This window comes from Lissotriton vulgaris, chromosome 2_1 (assembly GCF_964263255.1).
Source record: "Lissotriton vulgaris chromosome 2_1, aLisVul1.2, whole genome shotgun sequence".
Lineage (NCBI taxonomy): Eukaryota > Metazoa > Chordata > Amphibia > Caudata > Salamandridae > Lissotriton > Lissotriton vulgaris.
In genome coordinates this window covers 977,542,622-977,563,582 of record NC_141687.1, presented here as the reverse complement: position 1 = coordinate 977,563,582, position 20,961 = coordinate 977,542,622, and the positions used below count along the sequence as shown (strand labels likewise).

Below are 20,961 nucleotides of genomic sequence, written 5' to 3'. Positions count from 1 at the left end.
ACACCATCTCCTGGGTCTGGCTCAGGTACGGTATCCCGGGGTCCCCAACCCCCGAGGCATTGTCTATGTTGCTGCCCGCAGGCGTGGGCAGGGAAAGTGCAATGTTCCCACACTGGACACTCGGTGGGAGCACAATGCGTCTCCCAGCAGGTGAAAGAAGAAAACATTTCCCTGCCTGCACTTTTGGCCAAGGAAATACAGTGAATTGCTCCCACCCTGTGGGAGCAAAAGAGAACTGCTCCTGTGGGGTCAGAGCACCGCCAGCTCGTGCTGCACCTGTGATAGATACAAACAGGGGAGCCAGCAGGGCTGTGGAGACCCTGCCCTCCCTGCAGCTGCCAACGGGTAACGTGCTGTGGGGTGCCCCGTGTGAGCACTGACACACCACAGTTTAAAATAAAAAATGCTGGACCCTGCAGGAGTAGCGAGCCAGTGGAAGCCCTGGGCTGGTCCTGCAGCCCTAACAAAACTAAAGCTGTGGGGTGTCTCAGGTGGGTACTGTGGAACCACTTTTTAAAATATATTTAAAAAATTGCCAACTCCTGTTTGGCCCTGTTAAATGGGGCCCCTTGTAAGGAGTCGGCGGGCTGTGTGGACCCTTTTGCCCTGCCACATCCCCTTATAACAGAGGTCTTCAAACTTTTGGGTGCCGAGACCCCCCTGTCAACATTTTCAGTTGTAAGGACCCCCCTCCTGACAAACATTTCTAAACCTGTAGGCAGGGCTCCTGGAATTCTGAGGCAGGTGAGGACCAAATTATACGACAGGCTTGACTAAATTGTGTGGGAAGAAAATTTTAATAATGTTATGTGATGCCGCGTTATTTTATGATAGAATTACTTCGTTATTTTGACATTTTCTGCACTCTGTAAAACTGATGAAAGATTTCACCCCATCAGTACCAGTTTATAACCAAAATACAGCAATTAACATCAGAAAGATGTCTAGTCAGCCTTTGTGATGGGCCTTCCAATACGCAGGAATACGTGCTGCCACATAAGAAGCTCACCTGGCCCTGGCCGAGCGCAGAAGGGGTCCCTTAAAACCCTGGCTGTCTTGTGCAGAGTTAAGCAATTTACTCATGCCGCTTTCCTCTCATGCCTCCCTTCCATCCCTCTCTCCTCTCTTCTCCCAATTCCAGATCCCTCTCTCACTTTGCAGGCCATTTTCTTTTACCACTTTTTACAACTTCTGAACTCTCCCCATTCAACTTCTCATTTCACCCTTAATCACCTCTTGCCATTCTGTCTTTTCACTGCCCTCATCTCTAACAGTTTCTCGCATTTATCTCATGGTCCCTCTGGCCCCGTCACTTCCCGTGCCCATCTGCACTTCTCATTCACCTCAAGTCTCTCCATTCAAATTGTTGTCTATTTGTATCTTACACCTCTCCAGTCCACCCATTTGTCTTTCACATCTCTCCTTTGTTCTTTCACACCTTCTTGAGCCAATGTCCCTCTCCCTTGTTACCTCAGCACCATTGCTTAATTTGAGCAGGTGGTTTCCGGTGCTCCGCACTGGCACCTACTTGTGCACACTGTCACTATGACTGTCTGCCACATTGTGGCTCTGTCTGTGTAATTTAGAGATGAGCAGAACAGCTGTTTATTTATTCAATATACATTAAAAATGATAAACTCCTGACATCAATGCCATTCTTATAGCTGTGGGGGCTTGAAATAGTCACACTTACATAGTGTTATGGCTGGAAGTTGCATAGGTATTGTCATTGGCCGCACAGGCAAGGCAATGGGTGGGTGGTTAAAGTTGCAGTGGCCTACTGGTGAGGTCCCTGGCACATGTTTTATTACAAATTAATCACTGCTCAGCACCCACCCCAGTACTCCCCCTCTGCCCCTATCGCTGCTGTCCCTGACCCATGTTGCATCAAATTACTTTTTAGATAATCTCTCAGCTATCTTCTCTCACAGTCTGACAGTAGCCCTCCTCTGTGCTCTCAACTTTCCATCACACTCACTTCTTGCGTGTCCGCACTTCCCTTCGGCACTTCACATTTCTACTCTTCAATCAAATTCTCTCACTCCCTTGCTGTCCTTTCTCATCCTATCATCCCATCCTATCATCTCTCCTCACTGAGCACACGGGTTAGACCTGTATGCTCCTCTTGGCCTGTGCCACTCTGCTTATTGTTCCCTAATTCAGGAAGGCACAAATTGTCTGTCTTGCTGTTTTGGTGCAGGCTACACAGATATGGAACGTGCACCCTCCTTTGCTTCGCTCCACCAAGTATCCGTTATCCTTTACGAAGATATAAAAATCAGGCTCTATGCTCTGTAGGTCACCACATTTGGCTGGTTCTCCTTCCCCTTCTGTATGTTTCTCATTTGCCTTCAGGCAGAAGATGGCTATTAGCCCCAGGACACCTTTTGGTAACAGTAGCACACTACAAATGTAAATAATAATAGTAATAGGCAGAAGCAGGGAAGCCACTAGACCCAAACTTCGCGGGGGCCTACACTCCCAGGCAGGGCTGGCCCTTGCACTGATCACACACAGCCCAAGTCTTTTTTTGGTGCCCCCTCCCCCGTTTCCTCCTTCTCCATAAATTCCCTCACTACCACTCACCAACAATGGACCTCATCTCTCTGTAGCACCTTTCTGACAAACTTTTTTTTTATAGTGCTACTCATAGTTTACTCACACTCAGTTCTGTGATCTGCATAGTATATGTTCTTTGTAGCAGGCACATTAACCCTCTGCGCTCTGTGGATAACAAGAGTGACCATGTGAGTGCGCGGTGAGCGATGCAACAGTGTGAGAGTAGGGAAAGAGGAGTGACTGCATGGTGAGTGAGGGGAACATATGAATTTGGGTGCGGATATAAGTGCAGAGTGGGACGAATGAATGCATGGTTAGTGATGGGCTTGTTTGAGCGAGTTGCAAATTGAGCAGTGAGAGGGCAGGTGCATGAGGTGTCACATGAGTGCAGGGTGAGTGCAGATCAGTAAGGCTGAGGTACAGGGTGAAAAACGCAAGTGCATTGTGAGTGCAGAGTGATCACTGTGAGTGCAGGGTGAGAGGGTGAATGATATGAGTGCATGGTGATCAGTGTGAGTGTATTGTGATCGCTGTGAGTGCAGGGTGAGCGTGAAAGTGAAGTGCGAAAATGAGAAGTGAGTTCTCTGAATGCAGGGTGCATTCCCAGACACTTGAAGTAACTCAGCATATTATTGACGGCGGCGTAGGGTTTAAGATATAAGTTAAACTATTGCTATTATGACATTAATCAGGGATTGAGGGTGGGGGAAATAAATATTATGCTGATCCTGCAACACATTTCCAGTCCTATGGTTAGAGTTACCTGTTCATTATTTTGATGTCCCAGACGGTACAAAAATAGGCAGTCACCTAAAGCTGTATAATTCAGCACTCATCTGTGCGTACTTGGAACAACAAATATAAATAAAAAAGCACTTTTAATTGTGTTCAATGGTCCATGACTGATAATTAAAGGGAACAAAGACAGAAAAGTCACATTACGAATGAATGCATATGATTTTATTTACAATCCTATTTAGTGTCAAGAGGAGGCCTTTGCAGGCTCTTTAACCATCAAATGGCTTGTATTTTTCTTCTGGCATCCCTACTTTATATTTCTTTACATGTAATGCTTTCTCACGCTACTGCAGTAAATGTAAAATTCAAATGTAAGGAATAGGCAGAGTTGGAGCCCAGGGGGTACTGGAACTAGAAAAACGAGCATTTGCATAGCCAATAGGTCTCGCCTTTGGGACCTTATAAGTTTTTAGCCATGCAACAGTTGATGTTATTGCACCAAGGATATTGTGCTGCATAACTAAATACGTATAAGGCCCCAAAAGCGAGACCTATTGACTATGCCAATGCTTGTTTTAACCTATACAGGATAAGTGATTTGCCCATAATCTCTGGATGTTGGCCAGCCCAAGGCAAGACTCGAAATTGGTTCCTAGTTCCACAGCCCACAGCTCTAGGCGCTAGAATGCATCTCTCCCTTGTGGAACACCTCCCTAAGGATGAGCTGTGAAGTGGTATTTCGCAAGTGTTAAAGAGCTCTGAACGGGGGTGGCCGGGGGGGCGGGGGGGGCGTAATGCATAACAAAACACCTGCTATTCATTTCACTAAAAGCGCTAGCTATTCAATGCGCAAAAAGCGCTACCTATTCCCAGTGCCGTGGTGCTCACGCATGCAGCCTAAGCAGAGACCTGCTCATCTCCAGCTCGGCTTATCATCCTTCCGAGGCCCACAAAAGGAGTGTTTTTACGCGGAGTGAAACACCCACTAGTGACAGAGCTGCAAACTTACGAGCCTGTTGCAGCATTCACACTGTACTGTAGAAGAGCGTGCAACATTCTTTATGTAATCGGGTCACACGTTGTCCCAAAGTATTCTTACAGGTTTCACTCCCTCTGAGCCAACCTGTGGCTTACAGTGGGGCTGAGGGTGTTAGGGAGGTCATCAGAGGTAGTTGATGGGGAATTGAAGGACCCCCTACTTTATTATCATGTTAATGCTGCCTGAATGGGCTTCTCAGGGAGTTGGAAGTGAGGGTAGGGGGCTGGAGGGAGGCAGCCCCTGGGAGAAGAAGACAGGCAGGGGGTAATTAGCTGAGGAGAGGGGGCCGACTATTCATTGCTGGTAATCCCCCCACCCCAGATCCCAATCCTCGCCCCCTCTCTTTGAGGCAGGAGGGTGGAAGGGGGTGCAAGGAAAAGGCGAGAGGTGGCACGCAGATGGAGAGAGATGGAAGAGAAAAAGGAGGGACAAGGAGATGAGAGAACGACGGAGGGAGTTCGAGAGAGGAGAAGGGATAGCAGGGAAAGGAGCAAGAGAGAAGTATTTTTCAGAGAGCAGAGAAAGAGCTGTGGCAGGAGGAAGGGAGAGTGTACGGAGATTAGAGAGAGCCTTGGAGGGGTAACACAGGGGCGAGGCTGAATGGGAGAGAGAGGACGTAAGACGGACATACGGCGAAAACTCATCCATTGTGGCATAAACCCTTAGTCTCTGCCTGGTAATTATAATGTAAATATTATATATTAAGTGGTGTAATGTCTTGCATTCTAATCATGCATCTTCGAGAGGAAAAAAGATCTTCAACTTGGTTGTGTTTTTTTTTTTTTGCCGATATGCAGTTCAGGTTTTCCATTAAGGAACTTTGGGAATGTGGGGCTCTAAAGCCGCATTTCAGAATGCCCACTAGTCAAAAGATAGCTCAGCGGGCAGTGCCTACACTCTTACAGCTCATATGTAAATATATAAATGGTCTTTAACGACCTGTGAAAAACTCTGGCGTGCCAGGCTGTGCTGGAGATAAGACTGCAGACACAGCCCAGCGGAGCCCACAGCTCGAGCTGAGACGCACTACGGGGGAGGAGGGAGGCTGAATCCCTTGTTGTCCATGGGCAGAAGTGTGACCGGGAATACGCGACCCCCATTAAATCACTCCACGGCCCCCCTGGGGGTCGCGCCCCACACTTTGAAGACCCCTGCCTTATAATAAAAAAACAGGAGGTGTCCCGGGTGGGACTGGGACACCTAGAAAAATATATAAAAATCGTTAAAAACGAATAATAAATGAGTGCCTCTGGCCGCTTACTTATTATTATCTGCTCTTTCAAGGAGTGCCCATAATGATCTGCGAGCGCTATATAATTTTCTTTCTATGGTGATGTCTCCAGAAGGGGCTGGGGCACCACCAAACATATTTTGTTGTGGGGGGCTCCAGGGAGTTTAGCAGTCCCCCTAGTAACATTAGAAAAAAAGCAGCAAGTCTCATGGGTCACTGAATCCATCACAACAGGAGAACTTACCATTTTTTTTCAAAACATTTCTCAGGCTGGGCCTTTTGCTCTGCAACACAATTGAGGATGTGGCTTAACAGCTAGAGTGGCCGACTTTCAAACTGGGGAACCAGGTTAGAGTCTGGCGTGAGGTTCAAACATCTTGTAAACCTGGACAAATCACTTTATCTCTCCGTTCCTAAAACAAAAATGTATATATATCCATCTGTAATGCAACCGGAGTTTATGTAAAGCGCTTTGATACCTTCAGGTTGAGTTTGTGCTATAAAAAAAACTGCAAAAAAAAACATTTAGAGGCTGGTGGTATGGCTGAATTGAATGTGGTCTAAAAATGTATTAAAAACCCCTTAACGAAAATGCCAATGTACTTGTTTTGTAAAAATTAATAAAATACTTTGAAATAAAAAAAAATAAACAAAGTCCTCCAGGGGTTGTTTTTATAATAGCATTTTTTGGGATGGAAAGTATATTTTTTAAAACAAACTTGTCTGTTTTCAAGCTTGTTACCCACAAATTGTAATATTAAAACTATGTAAAAAGAAAGTCACATAAATGTTTTTTAATAATTGGGTAATTATAGTTACGACCTGTTTTGTAAATACTTTGGTGTCGCTTGATCAATCTTCACAACATTTTAAATAAAAAAACAATTTTTGGTTCAGCTGCTGTGCTAAAAGTTTCAAGGTGATCCATCATGCAGGAAACAAGAAAAAACAGGGATCCCAAAACAAGTTTTCCCCGTCATATGTCTATAAGAATTTTTCATTTTTTGAAGACGACTAAAGCCCAAACTGCTGAATGCACTCACGTCAAATTTAGCAGTGGTCTTCGTCCCCCAACCAGTAGTGCACCAGAACGTGAGGTTACAGTGTGGTGGGAAAAGGGGGCGAGGCCTCCAAATATCTCTCAGCAATCCCGGTGTGTGGGCCTTACTCGAGTCAACAGGAGGGCTTGTTGGCCACCAACGACCCTCTGGAGCCAAGGGGACTTAATCCCCCAAATATTAGTGGTGCCTATTTATGTGGAAAAGGAAAAAATAATCAAACAGCAATGGCTGTACCCCGACATGTAACCCCTTTGAAGCATGGCGTCTACAATAGATAAATAGATACACCCTTTCTTTATAAATGTTCTTAAAACATATTTCACAATTAACTAAAATAACAGATCGATATTTCAGTGAAAGATTCATAGTAGCATATCTGGTGATCTCATCACCAGCTATGCTACTTCATGTTCTATTTGGAGGGACTCAGGGCATGAAGAAGAGGGGTGTGCATTATTTTGGAACTTGTTTTTATTTTTACTGACTATTAATGTAGGCCATGCCACATATCACGGATGCAGGAGGTGACGTTTTGCAACTCAAGCTTACACAACTTGGAAAAATGAAGCTCAGAATGGATCCTGCCTACATTCATGTTGTTGATCTGTAAATTACACAATTAATATTCCAACAAATGTTCATGTGCTGTGCTTTCTAAAATGGGAAAATAGTGGGATCTCGAAAAGACAAAAAAAAGTCTGAGAATTGTGTGATCATGCCCACTGTATATACTTGAGTCACACAGGGAGGTGTCAACTACTCAGCTGATGTGGGTGCGCCCATGGCTGAGAGCTTGCTGAGATTGGGTCTTGAAAAGAGGCTCTCTTAAATCTCATGAACACTCATGCATACATAAATTCATGCAAATAATGCGGGCTTAAACACCTCCCACTCAGGCGACAATCTTTCCTGCAAGCATGTTTAAATCACAGATATTGCCTTCTTCCTGGCACTTATCCATAAAACTGATGGGGTGCATTGGGCGGAACACGAGACCTTCCCCTCCTCGCTGAAGAGATAGGATTACGTCCACACGATAGTTTAATATAGCGAGAGAGCGTCACAAGAATTCTGGTGTCCTGTGGTGCTTCAATTTGCATGGCCTTTCTAGTCTACCTTTCTACTATTTTTTGATCACGTTGGTTTCGCAACGGGGGTGAATCAGCCGAAATTGTGCCATTAAATTGCTTTCTCAACACTACATCGGGTATTTAAGCAATTAAACTGATTTTTTTGACTCAATTCCAGTTAAATGGGGCTTTGTTAATTGAATCTGGCTTGGAAAACAAGCCTATTGCATTAATTAGTGTAATTGCTAATAGAGTCACATTGTTCGCTGTTGGGCGCGTGAGCAGAAGGGGGTGTGGTCCTGCGTGAAGGCCAGTGTAAGACGCTGAGGCAGCCGCGAGCCAAAGGGGTCCGCGTGGGCACCAGTCTGCTGCCATCAATGGTTGCTGAGTTGGCCTCAGGGTTACCCCGAGTCATGACTTCTGCAGACTCACATCTGCTGCTGCTATTTCACAGTCTCCGCAGAACATAACCCATGCATTCACAGCTCTGTCTGCCAGTTGTATCCTCTTCCCTTGAAACCTCACATTTTTGTAATATTGTACCTTGACCAGGAAGAACATCTTCCAGTGCACATCCGTGGAGGATTCAGTACAAATATAAAGGATTAAACATGAAAAAAACAGTGATGTAATAAATCCCACAGATTATCACTTCAAGGTTTGGGAGGTAGGGGAGGCTGAAAAATGAGGAAGATAGTTAAGCAGTGTCTGATTCCAGTGGCTCTCCCCTTATATCAGAGCATTGTAAGGCTTGCTAAAGACAACTTGGGAACTTTCGAAAGTTGCCCTGGTAATACATTCCAACCGTTGCTTACCGTTGGCTTTGTTGTTTGTAACTCACATTTGCTTGCTTTCTATTTTCTGGCTATATTTGCTCTATTTGTTTTAGGCTGTCCAGCTCAAATACATCCCTTCCATTGTCCAAACTCTGTTAACTGTATTCTTCAATCAGTAATCAATTTCTGTAAACGGGCCTTTACATCTTGTTCTTATCCAACCACATTTGCTGTGCATTCAAAGACAGTGGTCAATGTCAGGTACTGTCTTACAGGGAACTTGGTGTTTACTTTTCTTTCTCTGACTTCTAAGTGAAAGGAGTTATGAGACAATAGTGCTGGCTACTGGGAGTTGGGGGGGGGGGGGGGTGCTTGAGGAAATCTGTGCAATGTTATTTTATTTTAGCACCCAACATAATATAAATGCCTAAGAATGAACTGTGCTGATAATTTAAGAATATATCAGATTAGAAAAGCACAAACAAAGCACATTTTTCGGTAATTCTGAACTGTGGTGGGAATAAATATTTTAAGATAATCACAACAAATCAATACACTAGGTGTTGACATTTCCACAAATTATCATTTGTGCGCTATATTCTTTTACCTCTAAAATTGTACGTCTGGGCAAATGTGATGGCCATTTCAATTGAAAATGTGTTGTCTGTAATGGCAGTGTGTTACGATACCCTGCGTACTCCATTCTACGCCATTCTAGCTACTTGCACAGCATGAATTCAAATCTTTAGAGTGCTCTGAAGCAAATCTTACCATAGATATATGTCTTATAGCAATATTCTTGGCACATCACTGTCAGCTAGCATAATAGTCTCTTTCTGTTGGTGTCGGCTGAAAGTCAGCAGGGAACTGCTAATGCACAGATTCAAGTTCGGAATAATATACAACCTAGCTCACTTTCTCAAAGGAAAAGGGGAACATGTTTGTCTAATACAAATGTTTACAGCATTGTGGGCTATAGTTGTATACAAAGGATGGTTGATTGAAAAGGTTTATTACGTTCTCTATTTTGTATAGGTCAACACTGAAATATTTCCTTATAATACATAGGATTTGGCAATCCCTGTATAAAAACCTGTCTCTAATTTCTTTATAATCGTCGACTTGTGACGTACTCACTTGCTGATCATAAAGAAATGACATCAGAACTTGACTATAATAAGATATTACATTTGAGCTTTGATGTCACAGTGCCTGCAGCCGACATGAAAGACAGGTCAGGTCACAGATTATAATTGAAGCGGCTGTTTTACAAGGAAAACACATTTTTGCTTTAATTTCTATTTTAGCATGCAATCACAAGCAGAGAGATCATGTTCATTTTTTGCACTCCTTAGTTCGAGAAAAGCTAGGATATTTCTGCATGTTTCTTCACATTCCAAACTAGTACCGCTTTTTTTAGGTCGAGCTAGAATATGCATGCTTGTTTTAACTGACTTGCATTTAAATGTTTTTAATATCTGTTTGCAACAAATAACTAACCAGTTTTTGATGTGTTTATTTATTTCTGAACTAGAGGTTTTATTTTTATTCTTCATGTTTGCAAATATGCTTGTTCTTTCATATTAAGGAGCTACACAGGAAGGTTTTAAGTGGTTTGTAGGAAAGGTGATGGTGTGACAGTATATTGTATGGGATAAAGTACCCCAGGAGTAGGTGATAAGGATATTGAAAGTCACTTTGGATTTACATAACTATTGCCTCATTCCTCTATATGTTTATGGAACTCCTCAGTGACTTGCATTATCCTTATAATGTACAGCAGGTGGTAGTTTATCCCTTATATAATAGGCTACTTGTGAAGAACTCAGTAGCATATTATAAAATAAATGACATCAGAACTCAACTGTAATGCCGTATTACAGTTGAGTTCTGAGTCACAAAGCCTGTTGCCAGAGCCAGCAGCTGAGGGGAAAGGTAGGCCAGGTCATGGAAAATAATGAAAGCAGCTATTTACTGAAGGAAAACCTAGCTTTTCATTCTTCTGCTCTGTTTTTCTAGCTGAAAGTAGACATTTATGGCAACATGTTTATTTGTTGCACTCCTTTGGTAATTATAAAAAGTTAGAATCTTTCTGCATGTTTCTAATGTGCCTTTTGTTTAACAAGCTGACTTATATTAAACTGATTCTAATATATTTTTGCAACCAATATTTAACAGTTTTTTTATTGTGTTTAAATTTACTCTAGAGATTCTATTTCTTTTCTTCATGTTTGTGAACATGCTCTCTCTTTCATATGAAAGAGCTATGCACAAAGTGTTTATGGGCCAGATATACAAAGCATTTTTCCCGTCGCAAACTGCCTGATTCACAGAATTGGTCCGTTTGTGACCGCAAAATGTTTTTTTAAATGTACAAAGTGCAAATCGGTAACTTGTTATCGAATCACATTTTGCATTTGTGATTCAGTGTTTTTTTTTCAGGGGCCTGTTTAGGGAGTCTCTTTCAAATACGAATTTGTATGGTATGTATTACTGGTTTGCGACTGAATTCCAGCTGCAAAACAGTAATAATTTGCCTCCAATTTAAAACTGGTAGTAACATATACGCAAAGGGGAAGGTGTCCCATAGGGATGTCTTTCCCTTTGATAATGTTAAAAAAAACTCCTTTTTAAGAGCAGGCATTGCCCACACAAAAACTGCCCATTTAAAAAAATGAAACTGCTAAATTTCTTTTTTTATTTTTAAGCACATTCCATTTTCCTTGAAGGAAAATGGGCTACATTTTAAAAAAAAAGGTTGCATTATTTAATAGCAGTCACAGACATGGTGGTCTGCTGACCGCAGCAGGCCACCTTCCCTGTGATGGCTGCGATCCCTAACGGGTCGCAAATTGCAACCTACCTCAATTAAAATCCGACTCAATAGGAATCTCTAATGAAACCCAAAAGAGATTCATACATTGAGAATAGCAATTCCTTAACTGGCATTCAAAGAGAGTCACAATTAGGAAATCAGAATTCTTAATGTTTGTACAACTTGTGGGAGTAACAAGTGTTTTGTGGGCTGATGCTGGTGTGACAATGTATTATAAGGAATAAAGTACCCTCTGCCATACCTGAAAAAGATATTGCAAAGTTGAGCTGCATGACATCATACAGGAACTTGGCATTCGGCTCCTTTGCAAACTTGGCATTCGGCTCCTTTGCTCAACATGGTCATGGAACTCCTTGGTGACTTGCAATAGCATTACAATGTACAGCATGGGTTAATTTGGGGGGTCATTTTTACAGTGAATGGTATGTCATTAAACAAAGTGTTGTAATGGTGTAATTTCATAACAAGCGTAACTCAATAATATGCAGATGTAAATAAAATTTTGCCCAGGCCGAGTAAAGAGAACTGTTTTCTCTAACCTGAATGGTTTTTCGTGTCTTGATAGAAGTGGGTGCTTGAGGTGAAGGTTTATCCAGTCTCTGGTGGTTAAGTGTACAGAATTACCATTTGTTACATGTCAGGGGAAATCTCTGGCATTAATGTCGTGCTGTGAGAGCTGAGAGCTGTAAAAGGTACTTTCAGTGCCATTCCTCGGGGCCATTAGATTTCATTGCAGATCTTAATTGTTACTTTCGCCAAGATGTGACTTCAAATAGTGCAGAGCAAGGAGGAACGCCATTAGGAGATGGCATAACAGCTTTGCTTTAATAACTAATTGCAGGTCACTAATATGAAGCAGATAGATGAAGTGTGATGGGGAGGGGTGGAGGTGATGGAACTTGGCAGACAGTAAGCGAACTTGAGCTGATTGAAAATCCCAGAGAATGTTACTCTGACTCTTGATGATAAAAAGGCACATTATTGAAACCTATGAAGCCTGTTCTTGCAGATTCTCCCACACAAATTCAGATCTAATCAGATACTTAGGAAGTTAGTCCTTCTGATGAAAGACTAAGAAGGTCATTTAAACTGTTGCAGGTGGTGCGTAAGGGTGTCACTTTGGAACGGGCACTCGCCTTCCTTACGAAGGAGCATCCACCACATTGAGAGATGCATGTTTGTCTGTCAGGAGTTTCCTGACAAGCCTGCTGAAATCAGTGGAGAAAACCCTTTCTTCAAACCTGTTCTTGGAAAAAAGAATTATGCAAATTAATACTGCAAATGTCCAAAATTTTGCATTAGGTACAATTCACAACATTTCTCACAATTTTAGGTTAAGTAATTTTACTCAATTGTTTTGCCCACATGAGTTTAGTTCAAGCAGAAAATGTTTCTTGGTGAAATATTTGTGTGTGAGCCAATCAGTTTTTGGTACCGGGCATGTTTTTTTAAAAATTCAAGGTAAATATCATCTAAAAAAGCTGTGGTGACACCAGAAAATCGCTAGGCAAGATTTGGCAAAATGTTCATGAATTGTCCTACATTTTGTGGGGGAAAAACACAACTTTACACCTAAGTGCCAATTGTTGTGTATCTCAAAGATTTTATATATCAGAAACACCCATAGCGGGGATTTATTTATGAATCTGAAAAACGACCTCTGTAACATATGGAGATTTGTCCCTCTGGTTCGGTAACCATGTAAAATGTCCCTCTCCTCGGAAAGGGAAAATCAGCAATGGGTCAGGCAGGAAAAATCAGCAGCATATGAGTCCTATATATGGCTGACCTCCTGATGACACAAAAAAGCTGGCGGCCTCTGGCAAACATGGAATCCAGAAATTTTAGAAGTGGACATTGAGGTCCATTTATCACATGCTCCTTTTTTATGCACATAGCCATGTTCTAATCAATGGTGCAGCGATTTTCGTTCTGTCCTTTCAAATGCACAGCTTTACTTATTGTCCTGATCACTGTGCATTGGTTTACCTCCCGTCTTTCATCAGGGAACAGCTATATTTGCAGTCCTACGCCCTACGGCATGTCTTTACTTATAGTCCTGATCACTGCGCGTGGATTTACATTCAGACTTTCACCAAAGCATAGCTTTACTTGCTGTCCTGTGGCCTTCTGTGCTGCTGTACTTGTAGTCCTAATCACTGAACCTTGGTGTATTTATCATCTTGCTCTGATGCATGGCTTTCCATCCTGGTCTGTCTAGAGAATGATGTTACTTATGATGCATTGCTTTTCTTGATGTTCTGTCCAGACAATGATGCTACTTATGACACTGCCCAGCTCATGCTTTCATTTACCATCGCCCTACAAGGCAATTCTCTGTTTAGTCCTGTGCTTGTGGTCAGACAACGATTCTCAAATCTTTAGGAAATCCTGTACCAGTGTTCAGCTTTACCTGCAGTTCTGATTACAATGCATGGGTGTATTTAAACACTTGTCCCAAGATGTGGCTTCACTTGTAGACTTGCCAAGTGTTTAGTATAGCTTCTAACCATGCCCAGTAATATTTTTTACTTATGATCATGGGCCCCTGCATTTCTTTTCTTATCATCTGGCTCCAGAACATGTAGCACTGCACCTTTCCTTGTGGTCCACTCTCAGTGCCGCAATCTGCATGTAGTTATGTACCAGTGCTTGTCTTTACTAGTACACCTCAATATCTTCACTATCACAGCTTTAGTTGGTGTCCTGTCTCAGTACTTGGCCACAGCCCCCTAATTCCCAATCACCTTCTAATCCCCTTTACAGTGATCTTTACCCACCTCACAACTTCTGGTCAACAAAAGAATAACATCTGGTTCAGAGACACAAAAACATCAGTATGAATGCGCTGGCATGCAAGGCTCGCTTGAGTCTTGCCTCCATGGATTCCCAACTCAATATCAGTGCCACCACAGAAAATTTGAAAAGCTGCATTGAAGCCTTGATAACAGAAAATGCATCTTTGAAAAGCAAGCGTAGAAGACCCAAACCTTCTCTGCCATGGTTCAAAAGACCTAGTAGGAAAAGAAATACATCCTGAAGCTTCAAAAGGAATGGAGACAAGCGCCTGGCTACGTTGAGAGCCACGGGAAACTACAACGACCAGATCTTCAAAACTCATATCAGATCCCTCACTGAAGCTGCAAAAAACAAACCTAAACTTCTATTCGAAGTGACTGAGCAGTCAAACAACCCTTAATCTAGGTATTTCGGACAAGACAGTAAAGGTTATCCACAAGCTCTGCCTGCTGTCTCAAACAATATAGCTGAGGACAATCTAACTCTCAAAGTGCCTCAGTCTTGTTCACATCTGACCCAGTTTCAAAGTCAGAACTACTGTAGATCATAGCTAGGGTGAAACCACCAAACCACCTTTTTGATGCTAGCCTTGGACAGCCACATTTGCATTGTCCTTACCCTAGAGAACCGGCCTATCATATTCTGCTCCCAATTGCACAGCTTCACCGTAGTCCCGTCCCCAGAGCGTGGCTTGCCTTGTAGTGCTATTCTATGACATTGATCTCTTGGTAGCCGCATCCCAGGACATGACTCGCCTTGTAGTGCTGCCCTAGTTCCACCCCCAGTGAATGTATTGTCTTGGAGTGCTCCTCGATGTTATTGTTTTACTTGTAATCCTGCCCTCAGTGTGCGGCTTGTATTGTAAGGCTGCCCGTTGCATTGATTGACTATTATCCCCACCAACAGTGCTTGGCTTGCCTTGTGGAACTGCTTCACTGCATTGACTCACTTCTAACCATTCTATTGCAATGCCCTCACCACGTCTTCAACAAGGCCGACGCTGTCATCGTACCCCACCTGCGGGACATCATCAACACCTCCTTCGACACCGCCACCTTCCCTGAGAGCTGGAAGCATGCCGAACTCAGCGCTCTACTAAAGAAACCAACATCGGACCCCACCGAACTCAAGAATTACCGCCCCATCTCGCTCCTCCCGTTTCCAGCCAAAGTCATCGAGAAGACCGTCAACAAACAGCTGGCCGCCTTCCTTGAGACAAATGGATCCCTCGACCCCTCACAGTCTGGCTTCCGAGCCAACCACAGCACCGAGACCGCCCTCATCACTGCCACCGATGACATCCGAGCCCTGATGGACAACGGAGAAACAGCGGCCCTCATCCTCCTAGACCTCTCCGCGGCATTCAACACTGTCTGCCACCGCACCCTAGTACAGCGCCTCAGCAACGTCGGAGTCCAGGAGAAGGCACTGGAATGGATCATCTCCTTCCTCGACGGAAGAACACAGAGAGTCCGCCTACCACCGTACAAGTCAGAGGCCACCGAAGTCATCTGCAGCGTTCCTCAAGGATCCTCGCTCAGCCCCACCCTTTTCAACGTCTACATGAGCCCCCTCGCGGCCATCGCACGCCAACACAACCTCAACATCATCTCCTACGCTGACGACACCCAGCTGATCCTCTCCCTGACCAACGACCCCGCCGCCGCCAGAGCCAACCTTCACGAAGGGATGAAAGACGTAGCCGAGTGGATAACGACCAGCCGCCTGAAACTGAACTCTGACAAGACGGAAGTCCTCATCCTGGGCTCCTCGCCCTCCGCCTGGGACGACTCCTGGTGGCCCCCCGCCCTGGGCACCGTACCCAAACCGACAGACCACGCACGCAACCTAGGCTTCATCCTGGACTCCTCCCTCTCCATGACCAGACAAGTCAACGCCGTCTCCTCGTCATGCTTCAACATCCTGCGCATGCTACGGAAGATCTTACGGTGGATCCCCACCGAGACCAGGAAGACGGTCACCCAGGCCCTCGTCACCAGCCGTCTGGACTACGGCAACGCCCTCTACGCCGGAACCACCGCCAAGCTCCAGAAGAGACTCCAGCGGATCCAGAACGCCTCAGCCAGGCTCATCCTCGACATCCCCCAACGCAGCCACATCTCCGGACATCTGAGAGACCTGCACTGGCTCCCCGTCAACAAGAGAATCACCTTCCGTCTCCTCACCCACGCACACAAAGCCCTACACGACCAAGGCCCGAGCTACCTCAACAACCGCCTCAAGTTCTACGCTCCCAAACGCCATCTCCGATCAACCAGCCACGCCTTCGCCGCCGTCCCCCGCATCCGAAGAGTGACAACAGGAGGAAGGTCCTTCTCCTTCCTGCCCACCAAGACCTGGAACTCCCTCCCGACCGACCTGCGCCTGACCCAAGACCACCTTTCCTTCAGATTGATGCTGGATTTGTAGTTGTGCTATACTGCATTGAATTATTTGTTGTTTTGACCCAGTGCATGGCTAGCCTTTCAGTGCTTGTAAAGTGCTTATAGTCCCAAATGATGATGGATTCAACCCAGATATGGGACTGGGGGTGAGTGTCTGAAAAGTTTCAGCGCTCCGTCCATCATCTCCTTGTGTTTGCTTTGTAGGCCTATACCCAGCCACAGATTGCCTTGTGACCTTGTCCCTTTGCACCGTTTGAGGTGTATCCCCACCCACTGAGCTTGGCTTGCCTTGCATTGCATCTCCATTGCATTGCATTAATCGTAGCACCACCATCAGCGCACAACTTTCCTTTAGTGCTGTTCCATTGCATTGATTTACTTCTGCGTCCACCCTAGTGCGTGACCTGCTTTTAGTGCTGATCTCTGACTCTAAGCAGTGGACCTGACAAGAAGTATGCACATTGCATAAAACAGATCAGGCTTACAGACTGTCGTTCCAGGTCTTCGCCATTCATTTGCCGATAATGTGCCTGCACAGGCATATTTCAGTATCAATTAGCCAATAAAGAAAATGGATGATTTATGAACATGTACAGCTCCAAGGGAGGCTCAGCAGTGAACTTTTACCAGCAAATGTTATTTTCTACTGTAAATTGATTAGACCATTGGGTTTGTCGAGCTCTCCACCTCACCCCTGCCCTCGTATTTCCATGTCTTCTGATTGTATATGAATATTTTCTAAATATCCCCAGTTTTGGCGGCTGATGCACAAATCCATTTACATGCATGTTAATTGTTACTAAGGGGGCACTACTGCTACTTTGGGTATTCATGAGTGGATTTGTGAATTGGCCACATAGCTGCCAACTTGAAGCACAATCTCACCTTGTGAGGTGGGGGTGGGGCTTTGAAAGGGGCGGGGCTTCATGCCAAGAAGTACCTACATGTCACTTTGAAGCCCCACCCCGCCCCTCATCTCCCCCCAGCCAAAAGCTTGCTGAGGCTGGTTGGTGATGACCCGGTGTACTTTCACATCCCTTAATGGACTTCGGCAGTTAAAAGCCTCAGAAAACAAGCTTGTTTTCAGGGTCACCACGTGATATCAACTCCTCACCGGGAGACTGTGTAATGGAAGCCGATATCGTGTGTCAAGAAGTCACACTGTGTGAATTGGCAGGTATGTGGCCCCATTGTGTCTATTTCACAACCCTGCAGGAGAGGCTGAGGTCAGAAACGCCAACCCACTTAATCAGGTTAGTAAGGGTGCAGTGAAAGAGAACAGCTTTAGCTTCTGGATGATGCATCCTTTGTTGGTGTAGATGCATTTTTTAAGGCCCACTACCTCTCCAGCTCCATGGGGTTTAAAGCGGCAGGCACAGCGGGGTGAGAAGACAGAGGAAGTACAAAGAGAGGGAAAAAACTTAAGCAACAGTTGGGCTGGTTTGAACATTTTTGTTTGCCAAGACTCCATTTTAGTTCCCAGTCCAGCCATGAGTGCCTCAAAAAAGCCACAGCTGGCAAAGCAGCGAGGTAGCAGGTAGGTCCATGTATATACAGAGAAAATGTAAAGGTTGACCAGGTTTGACCATGCAGAATAGTGACAGATTGCTCATTTAGATGAACACAGGTCAATGGTGGGAAAATGTAGTAACTTCCCTCCTCACGGAAAGTATACTGAAAAGGTTAACGGGAATCACTCATGCCCAGGGGACGTTGGCATGCATTAAAAGGAACATCAGAGGATAGGGGGGTAATCATCCTGGCACACTTTGTTCAACCTTGCCAGCATGATTTACCTCCTATCTGTGTTTCTTCTTCCTCACTGTATGCCTTAGGGTGGAAGAGCCTCTTCCTTTTCTATCAAGCACTTTGACATTGGAAGAGGAGGAGGGAGTGGCCTTGTGGGTCAGAGGTCAGCTCTGCAAACAAGAGACCTGAGTTCAAGTCATGGCTTTCTCTGTGCCTGGCCATTTGCATCACTCCTTGCTTATTCCTTCTCGTCTGTTATTTGTTATTTTGTCCCCTGTATGTCTGACTTGACTGCTATATCTACAGTGCGCTGATACCCTGCTGGGTCATGTTCGCGCTTTATAAAACTTCTCAAATAAATAAATAAAATAGTGCATGATGGTGGACATCACTATATTGAACTGGGCCTCGATGTACTTATATGCCAAAATGAGGCACATTTAATAAATGACACCCCCTCCTCTATTAAGTGTTATAATTGTCATCACATTTTCACTATCTAGTACTCAGCATCTCCATCGTTGTAGACAGAATCAACACACAAAGGCCCGCATTAACAAGTGGCTCGTGATATTCCAGATTGTGTTACAGCACTCATTGGAATTCTTTGCTTTGTCCTCATGCGAAAACTCGACAGGTCAAACTTGCTGAAATTTACAGATGGAAAATGTCAGGCAAGTACAGGAGCATGCCGATTTTGGAGCAGGGAGCCCCACATTCCACAGTTTATGCTTCATTTTGCAGGCGTGAATTAGGAATAGGTGTTAATTATCAAACCTGACAGAATCCAATCCCAGGAATATCAGAATCTAACAGATGTGACAATTAGCACATCTGGAGCTGTGCATGTGTAATAAGTACCTTAGAAGGGATATTAATAGCATCTTAACAGCTCACTGTTCATTCATTAAATCCTTTACAGTTATCCAGATCATGGGCCTTATTTATGGGTTTTTTGCCATAGGGCAGCGCAGGAGCAAGGCCTGCTGCGAAGCCCTCCAGCAAAATACAAGGGCAGGAATGCACTGTATCTATTATCTATGGCACATTCCTGTCCTTTTCACCTGCGCTGGCAAACAATGGGCTGCTGTGCACCAACGCAGGCACCTTTGGTGCAAGGGTGTCTGCGTTGCTTGGATGATTCTTTTTGTGCTGGAAGGAAAACCTTCCTGCACTAAAACAATCACAAGAGGGTTTTGCCTCTTTCTATGTATGCTGCAGAATGCAGCACACATAGAAAGAGGAGAAAAGAGGAGAAATAAAGGTATCCTCCTCAATGTGCTCCCTTACGCCTCCCCTGGGGAGGCGTTCGCTTTTGGCGCTGCCTCAGTCTTACTTCTTGTAAATCTGGGGCAATGTCAAAAAGCCATGGATGTTGCTTGAAATGCCCCCAGCAACACCCTTGGAACGCCCCTTTCACACAATTTTCTGCGTGAAAGGGGCACATATTTATAAGGCAATGAAAAAGAGACATAATGTGGCTTTACATGGCCTGATAAGTATTCCAGTGGCAAACTGCACCATCAGAACGTCAAAAAAGTGACGATCTGGTGACACAAAAGTGCCGGTAGGGCCTCATAAATGAGGCCCCCTATGGTTATCGATGTCCTGAATGCAGACCATAGAATGAGGGCTGGCTGTTCCATACCACGAGGTAAGCAAACGGCCTTACAACTCTCTCTCGTTGTCATGGCAAATGATTGCAAAAGGCGTAAACAGGGACCTTGTAGGAGTGTGGAGAGTGCTCCTGGAGAAATATTTCTATACTTCCTTGACACTAAAAATTGACCTCCCTCACACCATTGCTAACTAGAAATGTTGAGACCATGAAGGCTCTGAGAAAGAGAGGTAGGACTGAAGACCTATCTGAAGCCGGCATCCTTGCTGGCTGCTCTCAGCCACATCACCAACCTCACAGAAGCTCCATTCAAACCGCGAGCAGCTGAGTCACCAGGATCCACAATGGGCTCATTGAAGAGAGCTTGGCTGCCTCGTCGAATTCCTTTTGGGTGCTCTCAGAGGACATCCTTTTTTTGGCAAAGAATGTATGTATTTGCTTACCCTACACATACTGTCAACCAAGCAGGCTTGCACAAATCACAAAAATTGTTAGCTCATTTCCAGGTTCCTTTCTCCACGGTTTGCCCGTAATCCTCACATATGTGCATCAGTTAGATTCAATATAGACGGTAAGGGCATGATACCCATCATATGCAATTTGCATTTTACTAATTCCCAGTGCTGGAAAAGAAAGAGATCCAGCCGGACCCTGGATCCAGCAGGTATCACAGAGCCTTGTATTTTGCCTGGGTTATTGCGGGCGACGAAGCGGGATACGAGCGCTGCTGCCATTTGGCGGACTGCAACTTATCACGGTTGCGAATGCGGACTTCTCTAACCCTGCAGGGAGTTCGTTTAATTTACTCGCTTACCTTGAAAACAATGGATTCTAATGTTATGGGATCTCTCCAATAACTCTGGATTTTGACTGCTTTAATCTACATCTATTCTCGCCTATGATACATCTTCTCATTAATGATAGATGACACGTTTGCCAAGAAGACTATGCTGACCCACATGTTGAATTTTGTGCTTTACCCTAATTTTCTATCTCTGGGGTATCCCACTATTAATATATAACGTGTGTCTTTACTTCATGAGCGAATTATCAAACACCTTCCTACTATTGTCTATGCCT

General features: G+C 44.5%; 1 protein-coding gene across 1 annotated transcript in view; it reads right to left on the bottom strand.

The window, feature by feature from the left end:
- The window catches only part of CSMD2 (CUB and Sushi multiple domains 2), a 1,651,801-nt gene that overhangs the window by 712,987 nt on the left and 917,853 nt on the right, over positions 1-20,961 (bottom strand). The window lies entirely within an intron of this gene.